Here is a 15,815-nt window from a genome sequence, read left to right on the forward strand (position 1 = left end):
CCAGGGAGATCAAACCTGCCTTGCAAAGTCCCAAATCCAAGTCATGCAAATTCCAACCTTCCTCCAAGCACTGATACCGGCACAGGGACTCTGACTTCATCAGATGGATGAAGGAAATGGAAAAAGGAGGGGGGCCTTACTGCCTACACACACATACACACCCCACCTCAGGCAATGGAGGGGGTGTGAATAATGGAGCAGGTTCCGCAGCCAACAGCATCCAGGGTCGAGTCAGTAATCCCCTTTTTCCATTTCCGTTTGCTATTTGATGTAATTATAGTTTTTGATTGAAATCCACCCGGAGTGTAACCCCTCTGCTTAATGCACTGTTTAAATCCTTGGGTACACAACCACGCTGCTCCCCAGACTCGCCTGGAATAGGAAACCATTTCAATGCCAAAAATAAGTCTTTGCTTTCTTTGGTAACGCCCTCAGTCTTGGCTCAGCCTCTGCTACACCCACCAGAGGAGCAGGGCAGGGAGTTTGAGAGGGCTGCTGATACCACCCATGGGCTACTGACTTCATGCTACAATGGGAACCTGCAAGAGGGTTCAAAAACTTTGGAAGGCTTTCTTCGATGCCAGACACAAGGAGAGGTCACACAGTGGCATGGACAAAGGACCTGGACCCTGGCCTCCACTTTCCCAGTGGATCTGCTGCTATCCAGACCATAAATAGTAACAAGCCAAAGCTCCATCCTGCCTTCGCGTGGGGTAAACAGTGGTTTCTGTCCTGAAAGGCCTCCTGAGGATAAAACGAAGAGATGATATTCATAGTCCAAAGGAGAGCTGGGAGATCTACCTCCCTGCAAAATCAGATCTCTGGAGCTGGTTTTTCCTCTCCAGTTCACTCTGCACCACTTGGCCAAGAATGCAGGGCAACAGCCTGACCAGGCGGCCAGGCACCAAATGAGTACCTGAGCAATTACAGCCCACAGGAGGAGCAGCCACAACACAGCGACTGGGCTGGCAGCAAAATCCTAATACTGCTGGAGAGAACTGCCTTGGAATAAGCAATGTTTGAGGTGCCCATCAGTCTGCTGGATATCAGAAGGAACAGGGTTCTCTGAGCACTTCACACCCAATCAGTGCCTCTGTCACTGTACAAACACCTGGTGTGGTTGGGGAGATACGTAATACACAGACTTGCTTCAAACAACCATCTCAGGACAACGAGCAAATGTACAATTCCACTTAAAATTAAGAAAAACACCTTAATTCTCCAATTCAGGGGACACTCAGCATGGCTCCCTTCATGCTAGTGTTGTGTGAAGACTGAGATGTGAGCAAGGTGAACATCAACAGAAAACAGTAACTCAAAGACTTCCCTGCCAGGGGAATGGGATTTGAAAAAAAGGGGAGTTACAACTCCTGTTCCACACATCCCCTTCCACAGGAAGGATGAAGCCCTCACAGTTACCCCACGAGATTTTCAGACCTGTGGTAAAAACTTGGAAAAGTCTAAAAAAGCTGCTGGGCTTTGGATGCTTCTACACCCTGAGACACCTCCCTCCAAGAGGCACATGGCCAGCCCAGAGCAGGACCTTTGGAACCAAACATGGTTCTCTGGACCCGATTCTCGTGCCTCAGCCTTTACAGCATCATGAGAACAGCACTGTTATAAACAACTTGACAAAGGTGAAAGGGACCAGGTAATCTGCCCATCCCTTTCCACTTGGTGCCGAGGAGGAGCCCTGGGTGAAGGAGGAGGTTGCTGAAGCCTCCTGGGCTGCAGGCACCTTCCCTGGCAGTGCCGTGACTCAGCGGTGAATCAGAGCCCGGACGGGCCGGGCCATAGCAGGAAGGTGAAGACAGAGCAGCAAGAGAAAGAGAGAAGTGCAGGCAACATGGCAAGTGTGGGTCCCCTGGGCCGGAAAGCGAAACGTGCCCAAGGTTCCCACACTTCCAGGAACTGTCTGTCACCGGCAGCATCTGTTAATCAGCTGAGCCCCAGCTCCTGCACCTCCTTCCCGGCCAGCGCGGGCACAGCCGTGTCTGGGGGCACCCCCTGCCCTGTTCTGCCCTTCCCGACACCCACGGCAGCTGGAGCTGCTCACCAGCACAAACCTGTGTCTCACCAGCTCTTCCCACTCTGCTCCAGCCCTTCCGCTCAGTGGGCACAGGCAGGCAGGTTTTTTTTCTCTCTCCTCATCAGATATCTCTGTCTCTCTGAAATATTCAGATGATTTGGTTTTGTTCTTTTCTCCCCCACATCAAATCCTCCCCCTGCTTGTGGAAGCAGTGGATTTCACCCAGGCACAGGAGGCTAATTTACACCCTTCAGGGTTTAAAATAGCAGTGGCGTAAATGAAAAGTCCAATTTCTTCAAATTTGCATTGTAAAACCATCCTTCAACTTCCTTGAAATAAATTTTACTATTTTATTAGTGCAAACAAAATGGTAATAAAACACTAATACAGCGCCTTGTATCCAGGGGAAGAGCTAAAATTAACATAGACCGAGCAGTGTTTGCTATTACATTCAATTACCTTTTTACTTGAGATTTACATTCTCATCCCCTTAATCTCCATAGTGGTGGCTTTGAAATCGTTCCCCACAGTCATTCCTGCGCTTGGAATGGACGGCAGGGAAGCGGCTCGCTCGCCACCACGGCTCCTGCTGCCAGCGCCCCCGTGCCAGCCCCTTCCCTCGAGACCCCTGGGCAAGCTTCCCCCGAGCACCTCCGGAGAGCAAACGCAGTGAGTGCGCTCACCTGCCTCTCTGGGTCTCACTCGGGCCCCAGGTTCTAAACTCCAGACAAATACACGAGCAGCAAAAACACAGCCTGTGTTGCGTAGCTGCCTTCAGTCTGGCTCTGGAAACTGCTCCTTAATTCTCGGCTACAAGCCGTGGTGGAGGCAAGTTTTATTATCTCCACTGCGCAGATACAAAAACTAAGGGAAAGACTGAGGACCGACATCGGAATGTGGCAGCTCCTGGTGTAAATCTGGAGTAGTGTATTTTGTAGTGGAAGTATTCCAGGTTTTGCCTGGGACTCACTGAATTCAGTCTCTGCTCTGGAGTTGTTTAATTGGGATCATGTCCTGCAGCCCAGGGATCCCAGATCCCCAGGCTTAGCAGTACATTCAGGAAAAGAACAGCTCCAGGGCTGCTGATGAAACTCCGAGGGAACACGCACTGAAAAGAAAGGTCGCTAAGGATCCATATCCCAGTTAATGCAATACAGGGAATCCACTTCCTCAGTAACAGGGGAAAAGTTTTCACTGGCAGCATCTTTGCACTGCTTCAGTGCAGTAGGCATGGCAGTGACCTGGCCTTTATCAGAGGAATCCCTAAGACACCACAGGAAGGTATCCCATCAGTCTGGCTCCACACAGTGACCCTGATACTCAGCTCTTCTTTCTTCCTCTTCCTGTACTGAATGTTGGACACCTCCCCTCCTACAAGCCAAGTCACAACATTTAACCTTTCTTTGGGGAGCTTGGCCAGCACCTGCCCTACAGGTGATACCCACAGTTCTGCTCGCTAATTTTGACACAACACTTTGTGATACCGAAATGAGATAAAAGAGATTAATTAAGCGCTGTGTAATATAGTTCTAACCTGGCCAAGAAACGACTGAACAGCCTTTCATCCCGGACTCCTCCTTACCCAGCTATTCCAGCACTACAGGGCCACTACAGCACTGCACAGAGGCAGCAGCTAAGAAGTAACAGGGCAAGTTGGGAAGGCAGCAGGCAGCCTTCTCGGGAAGAGCATCTGAGAGGAACAGATCCCTTGAGTGTCACCCCAGCCCAGCTGTACTGAACACACAGCACGTGGATCGCAGGCAGGTGCCTGGCAGAGGGAGCCTTCACCACCTGACTGGATGGGAAAACACTTGTAAGTGCTCCAGCCAAGTTCCAGGCAGCCCAGCAGTGCTGTGTGGCCCTGGTTGTACCCACAGTGAGCACCAACAAACCGGCCGTAACGGCCCTGTTGAAACCCAACCCCACCAGAATCCATTCTGTCCCACACAGCAGAAGGTCACTCTGATTCCCAGCGCCCCTTGGGCAGCTATCCCACACCTCCCAATTCTTCTTTTGGAAGAAGAACATTGCAGGTGATTCAGCAAGAGATTTTGTGCCAACCTGCCAAAAAGGGAGGTATGTGTCCTAGCGCTTGGTGGTACTCAGGAGTCTCCCAGAGAGCATCCCTGGCAGCTGCCTTCATGGTTCTCTTTGTTTTCTCATCAACAAAACCCTCTGGTTTCTGCATCTTAATCATGATTTGTCTGCCTAGCCCCTAAATTGCTCATCTGTCTCTCCTCCTGAGAAGCATGGTCCTTCAACCTTCCCCTCTAGCCATCTTGATCTTCATGGCTGGAGGAGAAGGATCATGCAAAGCATGTATAAATGATAGATAATGATAGATATATGATAGAATAAATGATAAATCCTCCCCATCCAAATAACAAATGTGTCCCCAGGAAACCTTTCATCTGTCCACCTTCTAGAAGGCAGCACACAAAGGCCCTTGTGCAAACAAAATTATCACAAGACACCCGAGCAAAACAAAAAACCCCAAACAATAAAGAGTAGGAAGAAGAAACCTGCCCAAGGGAACAGGGCTGAGGTTGGTTTCAGCTGGTCTACCCCTTTTTTCTGTTCTCTTTCCCCCGCTCCCCTGAACAAAGGAAGTTTGTTGTCAGGTTCAAACATTTCCTGGGCCTTGTCCGAGTTCCACCTTGTTTTCTTTTTCTCTTTTCCCCACCTTGTACAAATAAAGCAAAAACCAACTGGCACCACCTGTGATGAAAGGACAGCTAAATGCAGAATTTTATCTTTTCTTTCTTTTCTCCCTCCTCCTTTTTCCCTTTTCCTTGGCCAGAAGTTTTGGGCAAAGGACAAAAGGTATTGTTGGGTAAGCACAATTCCAGGGGCTGAGTCACGCTCAGACACTGAAGCTCTGGCTGATGCTGGGGCACAATCAGCCAAGCCACTGCTTCAGTAAATGCAACAAAATGCCAGCAGCACCACTGTGAGTTCTGCCAGCCCCAAAGAACAAGGGGCAACACAAAAATTCTCACAGCAGGAGGAGGCGCAACAGAAATCAAATAAAATCCTGGTACAAATATCTGCACCTCAGAAATCTCAGGAGGAAAGAGTGTCACAGCTCAGGGGCTGGATGGGCTCCTCCCTGCAGACAGTAAAGGTTGTGAAGGTCACAGTTACGGCAGTCACAGCCCTTACTTACAAAGAGGGAAGGCCCAGATGGTTCCTGCAGCCCCGAGCACAACCCAAGGGGCAGGGGGTGCTTCCAGACACCCCCCCAAGATGCAGAAAACCATCAACCCATTTCTGGCTGCAAATTAAACGGTGCCCCGAGCGGGCACTTGCTCAGAGCACGTTCTAAAGCACACTGTAGACCCTGCAACTCAATGGTGCATCTGGGGGAGCTGGAGCACGGGCTGTTTGTTTATTTTATGATGCACTTTGGTCTCTCTCAGTTGCACTGTTATCCTACACCTGTTCGCTCCCCTTTCTCCGGGCTGATAACAGGCAGCACGTTGTGCAGTGGGGGCCTGGCCCGGCTCTTTCCGTGTTTAATGAGACACGTGGATTTGGTTCCAGACTATCAATAGTCAGGGAGAGGGAAGAGGCAGAAAATTTCCCTCAACAGGCATAATCAGTTCAGCAGAATGATGTGGAGCAAGGTCCTCATACGGATCGAAGGAGGACAAACGCCTTTGTTGATCAACCCTCCCTTGGGCAAATCCTGCTTCCCTGGAGCAGCCCATCTCCTTTGGGAATGCACACGCACACAGGGTGTTACACTGCTGCTGTTTCCCTAATGCACACGCAGGCCTGGCCTCTTTCAGCAGTTCTGGCACCTTCTCATGGCAGACCCCATGACACACGGAGGCGGCTGAGAACAAGGAATCATGCTTTTCCAGGAACGGGGAATCCAGATTTTCTGGTTTATAAATTTTCCCATCTGGATTTGTTTTGCTGTTCATAGGGTAGATCACCAGAGATAAGGAGAGAAAAGTAAAGAAATATCAGAGCAGTGGCAGCCCCGACAGGCTCAGATGAATTTCGTGCATGTCACAATCTCCTGTTTGGGCAAAAATTTGAATGCATTTTCCAGCAGCAACACAGATAAACTGGCATCTCCCCCGGGGACTGTTTCAGTTTCTGCTGCTGCCTAAGGGTTCTGTGACGTAGGAACTGAGGAGCTTGGACATGCCCACTCTCAAGACTGACTCCATAAGGACATGGTAACTTCTGTGCCACTTGCATGGCAAAAATTAAAATCAGCTCAGGCTTCCTCGTGTGAAGCCCATTAGAAGGGCCTATAGACGAGCAGGTTATTACTTGAAACAGCTGCAGTGAAAGACTGCGTTGGGAAAATCCTGCACAGGCTTCCAAGCAGAGTAGGAAGGAATGAGTAGGTCATCTCCACCTAACAGAACCAGTAGCTTCACTCCCCTCCACGGCACAGGGCCTGTTGCAGCCTGTTCTCTGTGGGAGAATCCCCCCGGATTGCAGACAGATGGTGTGGGAACAGATCTCCCGAGCCCTACCAAGTTGTCCCTCTGCTCTCAGGTAAGACCAGGCCCTGTCAGGACCTCTCTGCCCACCTCTGCAGCTTTATCCCAAGGCACTGAACTGGCTGTCCAGGTGGACTAGAGTGGATATGGGCCTGGACCCTAAAGATTCCTGCAGGTAAGAGCATCCTGAGGAGCGGAACCAAGGGCCCAGGAGCTGTGCTGCTGTGTTTTTGCCCTCCCCTGCCACCCCTGAGCTGAATTTCCACAGCACGGACAGCTCGGCGCAGGCAGCGGCGCTGTCAGCTGGGAGCCCCTGCACACTAAGCTCCTGGTTAAATGTTTTCATCAAAACCAGAGCGAGAAAGTGCAGAGCAAACACCACCAATTAGTGGCTGGGATGAAGCGTTCCTGCCAGCAGATCTGGTGAGAGGGGCATGAGTCACCTTAACCCTTTGGGAGCCAGAGCCAGCACAGCTCCACACAGGAGAGGGGGAAGATTGGAGAGGAAACTTCCCACAAACCTTTTATTTGCCACCACTCCTTTTCATTTATTGGTAGGAAGTTGAATCCTGGAGCGAACACTCGCTGTGTTTGGAGCCATATCATCCCCATAACCTCTGCCCTCGCTGTTCCCATGCATGGAGGAGCCTGAACCAGGCAGCCCATCTGCTCCAGCAAGGATGGACGTGAGGAGGGTTGGAGAGCTGGGTAGCAGCCCAGGGCAGAGGTGCCAAGCACACCCTGAGGAGGTCTGGGGTTGGCCATCCCTCAAGCCATCTCTACCTTCCAAGCCCATTCCAGCAACAGAAAATATGACATCAGTTTTGCTGAAGCCAAGGGGTCAGTGAGAGTGCTTCCCCATCAGAAACACGATGAAATGGCTGTTAACTGTCCAATTTCTGAACGTGGAAGAGGTGATCAGAGTTGTGCCTGGGCTAAATTCCCCTTCAAAGCAAGTAACACGCTGCTGTTTGCAGGAGGATTCAGTGCCTACAAGCCAAAAGTTCAGCTTTCTAGGAGTACCCAACATTGCAACATTACAGGTGTTCAGAGAGAACCGTCCTTTCCACAGCAACAAACCCTGAAGTCAGAACTCTCCTTTTGCTCCCAGTCACTCAAGCAAACACCCACTGACTCCAGCTCAGCACAGGACTGAGCAGACACTGCACATGGACCAAACCCTGCCCACCTGTGACCCCATCCAGCAGAGATGGGGTGCTGTGCCGGTGTTTGGGAAGCTCTCAGCAAAGGAGTCCCCCCAGAGTAAGTTCCCTGTCTGCAGGTAAGGACAGGAACAGGCACAGGGGCACTGGACCTGCTGCTATGGAGATCAAGAGCTGAAAGCCAGGAAAGGATAAATTAACAACACAGCTTATGTTGAGGGCTGTGGGGGTGCAGTCCAGGATCTGGCCCTGCCCAGCTCCACGTGTCCAGAGCTGGGGCCCCCCGAAGTTGTGGATTTCCAACATACCAGGACTACTGGAGCAGACGGCCTCAGATCCTGCTGAGCCAGCTTGTGGCTGTATTCAAAATTGAGTAAATTTACAGCTGTAAGCTGGGAGTTTATACAACCCCTAACTTGTTAGGGATGGCTGACCAAGCCAGAACGATCGCTCCCCAGCCGACAGGGTTCTTATTGGTTAGACCTCTGAGTGCCTGGCAGATTTTAGTGTTTTTCTTTCTATTTTTCTTTTGCATAGGTGGGGGGTAGGAAAGGAAACATTTATTTTTGTTCCTTTCCTCATCAAAGACAAAATAAAATTAAATCTTGGGTGCTATCCACCACGGGCTCCTTCAGCATATCAGCTGGGACTGTAGCACACACAGTGACCATCTCCTTGGATGAGGCTGCCGTGTTTGCTCACTCAGTGCAGTCTTGCACCATGAACAGTTCCCTGGGATTCCCTGTATTATCACCACAGTTCACAAGGCTGTTCTCTTCTGGGCCCTTTTGTGTGGGCACTTCCCTCCCCATCCACACCAGACCCCACAAATGCTACTCTGCTCCAGCCTGGGCTGCAGGAAAATGTGGTCTGAGTTGTCTGAGTTTAGTGCAGCAAATACAGTGCCCTGCAAAGACCTTCCTTCCATCTCCTTTGCAAGGATAAACAGCTGGAGCAGTACCAGACCTGAAGTGATCTGAACCTGGATTCACAAGCAGCAACACAAGGAGCTGCCAAGTAACGGGCAGGCAGCAGGCAGGAGTGTGAGCAGGACTCCAGGAGCCCTCTGATGGGAACAGAACCAGCATCATTCACTGTGCCTGCATGTGTGAAAGAGATCCAGCCAAGGAAAGCATGGGGCTTGCCTGCATGTAGCAGCCTCAACCTAAAATCCTCTATTTTCATCACAGCACAGTCCCAGTTCTTGTCTGAAAGGCATTTTCAGAAGGAAATCTGAACATGATGCAACTGCAACGAGGCTGGATGAAGGACGAGGGGCTTCTCCTGGGACTCCCTTTCTTGTGTGACCACAGACAAGCCAAGGACACACACACACCCAGGAGCACGACTGAGGTACCCACCTCAGTCACTGCACAGTGCAGGCACTCTGTTCCCTGCCCTGGGAGGGCAGTTTTTCTAGGACATGGCTAAGGAGCATTAACAGGTCTCTCCCTTACCCTCTGCTCTATCCTGAATACGTAACAGCCCAGAACATCAATACTTTACATGAGTTAAAGAGCCAGCTGAGGCTTTAGGGACTCAGGCAGGATAAAACACTCTTTAGCACCCAGCCACCATGTAAGAAAATTAAGTAAATAGGGAGCTTTGGTGAAGTCTTAAATAGGAGACTGAAAAAGGGGAAATTTCCTCTCTCCCTGCTCTGTGAGCAGGGATCACACCGCCTGCTGCCGCTCCCACAGTTTAAAATACTTAAGTCCTCCAAGGTGCAGCTTAATTTTCTTTTTTAAAAAAGAAAAGTGTCAGTCTAATTAGATAAATCCTCCAAGCACGTGGCCCGGAGTTCGTCATGGAAATTAACCTCCTTGAAAGATCACAGTGACTGAAATAAGAAACTGTGTGTTTTGGCATAGTGCAGTGAAATGGGAGATGCAGGCTGCATTTCATACACCTTCCCTTTCATAAACCTGCCGCGTTTCATATCTGCCCTACTGGCCCTGAGCTCGGCACCAAGACTTTATCTCTGAATGCCTGTTTGCAAATCGCTGCTGAGAGGTTACAATAACCCCTGGGAGAGATTTTGCTGGCTCACCAGTGTGAAAGGACACTGCTCCCCTGGTATAAAGCTGGGCCAGCCTGAGGCACTGGTGGAGGGAGGGGCTCATCACCAGCAGCCCCATGGAGAGGATGTTCTGCAGACACAGCCACCAGGGAGGCAGCCAGGCTGGGAGCTGTTTGCCAGCCTCCCAGCTGTTCTGCCAGGCTCACCATGCACCACCCAGACAAGTGTGATCCTGGGCAGCCCTCGCTCTCCCGGGATGGGGACGGGCTGAGTGGGGCAGGAGGAGACACCTCCAAGCCACGGGCTGTGGTCACAGAGCTCAGTTTGCATTTCTGCCAGTTACAACCCCAGCTAATTTAGAAGGCTCTGCCTGGCCACACTGGGGAAGGGGTAGGGCTGGCAGTTGGTACTGCTAAGGAATAAAAGTCCTGGTCACTTTGCTATTGGAAGGAGAAGCAAAACCAGGAAGGAAAGAACTGGTTTTGTAAGTGAGAGTCAACTGCCATGCCTACCTTCAAGTCCAAGCAGGGACCAGAACCAGACTATTTTGTACTTTTAGGAAATGCTGACCAGTCAATTCTTTTTCAAACCCATCAGACAGACCTGTGCTTGGGCCACACTCTCAGCACCTGCTCCACTGGCCCCTCCTGAGTGCTACAATGCATTGTGTAATGGCAGTTCCAAATAGCCCTTCCCCATCCAGGAGATGGAAGGATTCTCTTTCTAAGCTTTCCAGCTCCCACTGTTCTTTCAAAGGACAAAACCCAAAAGCCCCCCAAAAATCTGTAGAGCTCATCTTCCTCCTTCATTGCCACGTCTGATGGACACTGGTGTGTGCAGTGCTGTGCTGCCCTCCCAGCACTGGGACCAGCCTTGCCAGCTGACTTCACATGCAGGAGGATCAGGACCAGCCCCAGAGACCAACTCTGAGGTGACTTGTTGTATTGTCATTGAAATGACAAGCCCTGTGGCTCAGAATATGGGAGCAACCTATGTTGTTTCAAAACAGCATCACTGGTGGCTGCACAAAAATAGGATACCTTCTGGAGAGAAAACCACCCCAAAACGCCACAGCAGGCAAGGAGCCAGAGGCCCCCAAAGGCCCAAACAACTGCCAGTCCTGCAAACCCTTTTCCTCCAGCGCTTACTCCGCACGGGGCCTCGGCAGCTGGACGGCTCTAGAGCCGCCCCAGGAGCACAGACTCCTGTACCTCCGGGTCCTATTCTAGACCAGCTCAATCACGCGTGAAAGGGATTAGCTGACACCTCATCACCAGCCACTGCGCAGAGAGAGGGGGTGCAGGCACAGCCCTCCCTACAAGGGTCTGTGTCTCCTCGCTACAACTCATTAACCGTCTCAGGAAAGAGTTCCAAAGGCAGACGATGCACCAGAAGTGCATTCGTGTTTGCTCCTGCTCCCTCCAGCTCAGGGTGAGACGTGCTGGAAGGACACCACCAGAGAAACCAGGATGAACTCAGCCCTAATACAGTTTCTTAGCGGTTCTCTGCCAAGTACAGGCAAGCCCCACCGTTCCATTACTAATAACTTAATACCTAATAATATTACCAATGTAACGCTTACCCTTGAAGCCAAGCACCTGGACCCAGAAAAATCAGCATTTAGCAAGACTTCCACCTCATTCTGTTCGGCTTCTGCCAACTGATCAAAACTCAGCATCCACAACTCCCTCCCACCTGCTCCAAGGTATTTGGAGTCATTTATCAAAAGGTAAAGCTCCTACTTCAGCCAGAAGCTATGGGCTGAACCAGAGAGACAACACTGACTGCAGGAGGGGAAAAAAATTCAAGTGCTCCACTCCCTTTCTTTAGGCTTTGGATGCATTAGGCAAATTCCCAATTACAGCAATCCCTTCTGCCTGCAACTGGACTTGAGATAAGAGACCAGAAAGAAGGGCCAGTGGGCATCACTGAAGGCTCAGCATCTTCCATTACACATCAGCACAGTAAGAAGGGCGCTGCCAGCCCTGAAATGTTTTTTTCCAAAAGGAACACGCACACCCTTTAAAATGGGTATGGTGAAATCTGCCTGGAGAGGGAAGGACTCAGCAACGCCGGCAGGTTCCTGACTCCTTATCATCAGAGCAGGCAGCCCAGCCCCTGAATTCATTTCATCAGTGTCCTCTTTCCTCCTGCTACACGGGCTCAAATCCCCCAAGGCGCCTGCGAACGCACTGCCAAGGAGGTCGTGCGATATCTGAATCCACAACGGATCCAAAGACATCTCCACGTTTTGCTGTCAGCCTGAAGTTTGAATAAAGGAGCCCACCAGAAAGAGTGAATGAACGTCGCTGGCAGCTGCCAGCAGAGCCTGTGCTTTAAGCCACCTAGTGTCCGAGCCGCGCAGGGAGAGGCTCCAGGAAATTCAGGCAAAGAGAAGGAGTTGAGGCATCCAACAGGAGTGACACGAAAGGAGCTACAGACAGGGTGCATGGGCTGGGAACAGGGCCCGAGCAGAGGAAGCAGGTGCCAAAGCAGAGCCATGGCAGAACACCCACTCTGGGACACTGCTCCCGCTCGGGGTCGAGGCCCTCCAGCACTGGGCAAAGAAGGATGGGCAGCAGACCTGTTCCTCACACCGTTGTCTGTCAGAGAACAATCCCCACTGGAGGCCAACATTTCAGCCCCCAGGGTCCAGCTGGGCTGGCTACCATCTCTGGGATGCAAACTTGGAGACAACTTTTCCCGGCACAGGCCTGTGGAACGAACCCAAAGCGCCCGGAGCCACAAGCCCTACTAACCCATGCCCACTCCCTTCAAAACCACTTTCATCCACATCTCCTCTCCTGCCCCCGCAGTAGCCCCCTCCTCCTCACTCTCTTTCTCTGTGTCCTCGAGACTCCTCTCACCTTGAGGAGTGTTAGGATTACCCAGCATTTACACTCAATGCTCCTCTTTATTCCTTAAGACTTATTAAGAATGATAATGAGCTCCAAAGCAGTGACACGTCTCTCTCTCTCCCCCTCTGTCGCGCTCTCTCTCTCTCTCTCTCTACGTGCCTTTTCCGTCAAAGGCACACAGGACAAATCCGACCAAAAAAAAAAAAACCCTGACAATATGGATCAAGGACACATGAGGATTTATATTCTACAAATCCAGCCTTTTTTGTTTTTATTATTTCTACTCAAATTCCAACCCTTTCCTCTTCTTGCTCATGTCCTCCCCCCTTTACCCCAACCGTCTCGGACTTTGAATGAGAAAGAAGAAGAAGAAGAGGAGAAGAAAGCTGCTTGCCTGGAAAACCTCGTTAATGTGGAGCTCTTAAACGGTTGATTAATTTTAGCAAAATTTACGATGCGCCCTTGCTTTTCTTTGAAGCTGCAGCCTTATACACCAAAAGCAAGTTAACTTTGAGATCTCTGTGCGAGCCCACTGCCCCCTAATTCCTGGGTGCCCTATTTAGGTACACAAATGTACAGGAGAGAAATGCTAGAGCAGAGCATGGAAACAGTCGCCCTGCCGGGTGCTCAGAGTGGCTCGATTCAAATCCCTTTAGCACAGCCTAATAATCACAACCTGAAAACTCCCAACTTCTCGCCGTTTAACTTCCCATAAAGACTTTAAAAAAAAAAAAAAGAAAATCACTAGTCAGTCCTTCAAACCCGAAAGGAAACAGGGAAACATAAACACCAATTCCAGGAGAAGTGTGCCCAAGTTCCATCTGCGCACGCCACAGAAACGCCAGGCTCTCGGCTGCACTGAAACATCAGGTTCTCCCAAAGCCACCTCTCAACCAGCTACGCTTCGCCAGAGGGAAAAACTGCACCTAAGGAAACGTCATGTACTGATCTATACGTACCCTGAACTGCACCTCAATATTTCAGTCATCTCCCCAGCTTCCTCCCACCCAGTATTTGCTTGTATTCTTTGTCTCCCTCTGCTAGACTCTGTTTTTCTGATACAGACATCAGGAGGTTAAGGGCTCAATTATCAAGTCTGTTGAATCCTCAGCTTCACGTTACTTAGGGGGTTCTCTGTTGCTCTTTGGAACTACACTGCAAAATCCCTTTCCTTCTCGGCTTTTCTTTTTCCTCCTTGTAACGTCTATTTCCGACACACCCCTGCGCATGAACCCACAAATCTATTTGGGGTAAACGGAGAGAAACCCTGGATTGCTTTGGGAGACAGAAGCATTAATAAAAATAACCGTAAGAGTGCACAGCCAGACTTTAACCTGAAGCACTCGCGATCTTGAAACCTAAAGTAACATCCACATGGAATTTACAAAATATGATTCGAGTGGTTCTAATTAGCCCCAGTCTGTGGAAAAATTGGAAGGAAGCGGCTCTTTGATTAATGTTACAAACCAGAAAGGAAACAGATTTTAAAAGTTAAAGTAGCAGCATTGTGGAATACAGAATCATTACCAACATACATTTATGATACCTGCTTCAATCAGATGGCTTGGGGTTTTGTTTTTAGGTTTTTTTCCTTTTTACTTTGAGGGAAAAAAAAAAAAAGGAAGACAGGATGCAAGTAAAAGCTTTTGTTTATGGAAGTGTGCGGTGCTTTTATCTCCCAAGGAATTTATATAGCTGGACTGTGTGTAAATCCTTCTGAAAATGAAATTAGCAAAAACAAAACAGGGGTGAAGGTGCTGGGGGCGGGGGGGTTGGGGGGGAATCACCACCTCAGTAAATCATAGTGGATAACCAGCCCCTGGCTTGGCCAGATAGCAAATTCAGCTTTAATAGGAACAACCAGAGTTGGGAAGGCAAAGGACAAGATTCATACCTGCAGCAAACTCCTTGCAAAAATGGGGGGCTATTTTCAATAAGCTTTTCAAAGTTACTGTGCAAGTTTGCTTGGGCTTGAAAAGAAAAAGGAAATAAGGGTTTTTTTCCAGCTAGCTTGATTGTTTTGGGTGGAGCTCAAGCATGTGTGTATATATGCTGCATATAAAAATGAATTACTAATTCTTTCCTGGAAACTGTTTGAATTGCAATCTGCAAGATACAAAAACACACCTTTATTTTAACACTGATTTTAATACAGATAGAATGGGGGGTGGGGGATTGTGAGGGAAAGGTTTTTTTCCCCAGTACACAGCAAAACCCTTAAGCAAGAATAACCCCCCCCACATGTACCCAGAGACACACTTTGCTCAGCTGTACCACACCAACTCAACTCCAGCCTTCAGTGGCTTTTCCCTGTACCAAGGCTTCGCTCTGAAACTGCCAGAATGACAATGTCATGTGTGTGGAAAGATGACACTTGGAGCTTTTAAAAAGAAATGAGGAAAAATAAGCTGTTGACTTCTTGGTTAAAGTATTTTCTTGTTCTAACTCATGTTCTTATGTCACTGGGCTAAAAAAAAAAAAAGAGAGAGAGAGAGGGAGAGAGAGATATGACTTTCCTTGAATGATCTGTTTAACCTAAGCCAGAGGAAAAAAAAAGAAGTCATTAATTACTTATGTGAGCTATTGCTTCTGAAAGACAATAAACCTGCCTGGTCGCCATGGATATGACATATTTGCTCTGAAAACAACACAATAATTAGCAAAGGGGAAAGATACAAGGAGAATATGCAAACTCCTGAGTTTAAAGCCATAGTGTTTCCTTTTTTTCCCCCCTCCTCTTTTTACTTGTCAGAGTCAATTCTGTTTGCAATTCAAATCAAACAAATAAACAGAATACCTACAGAAAAATTTTAAATGATCTACAGCACGACAAATCACAAAAAAAAAAAAAAAAAAGAGAAAAATTATCAAGGAAAAAAAGATAAAGTCTGGTATGGACAGATCATAAACCACCTGGGTGTTTTCCATATACGTGTATGTGTGCACATATATATGTGAAGTATAAATGTATATACACACACAAACATATAGGAGTTATAAGGGTTACAGGCACTGTTTCCTCTAGGATTATTCTTTTATTTTAAAGATCAGTATAGAAGCACATCAAGAGGAAAATCATCTCTGTTTTAGGGAGTGGAAATATTTTGAAGATGCACTAAAAGAAAGTACAACAAGGGTTTTTTTACTGTGTTCAACGTGCATTTTGTGCTGGTATAGTATTTTCTTTGCAAACCTTTTAACTTTTCTCCAGGAGATGAGCAAAAAAACCCACAATTGGCGTGCACTGTGTGTCAGCCTGATCGACACCGCAGCTTACCAGGA

This window comes from Myiozetetes cayanensis, unplaced genomic scaffold (assembly GCF_022539395.1).
Source record: "Myiozetetes cayanensis isolate MyiCay16 unplaced genomic scaffold, myiCay2020 scf28, whole genome shotgun sequence".
NCBI lineage: Eukaryota > Metazoa > Chordata > Aves > Passeriformes > Tyrannidae > Myiozetetes > Myiozetetes cayanensis.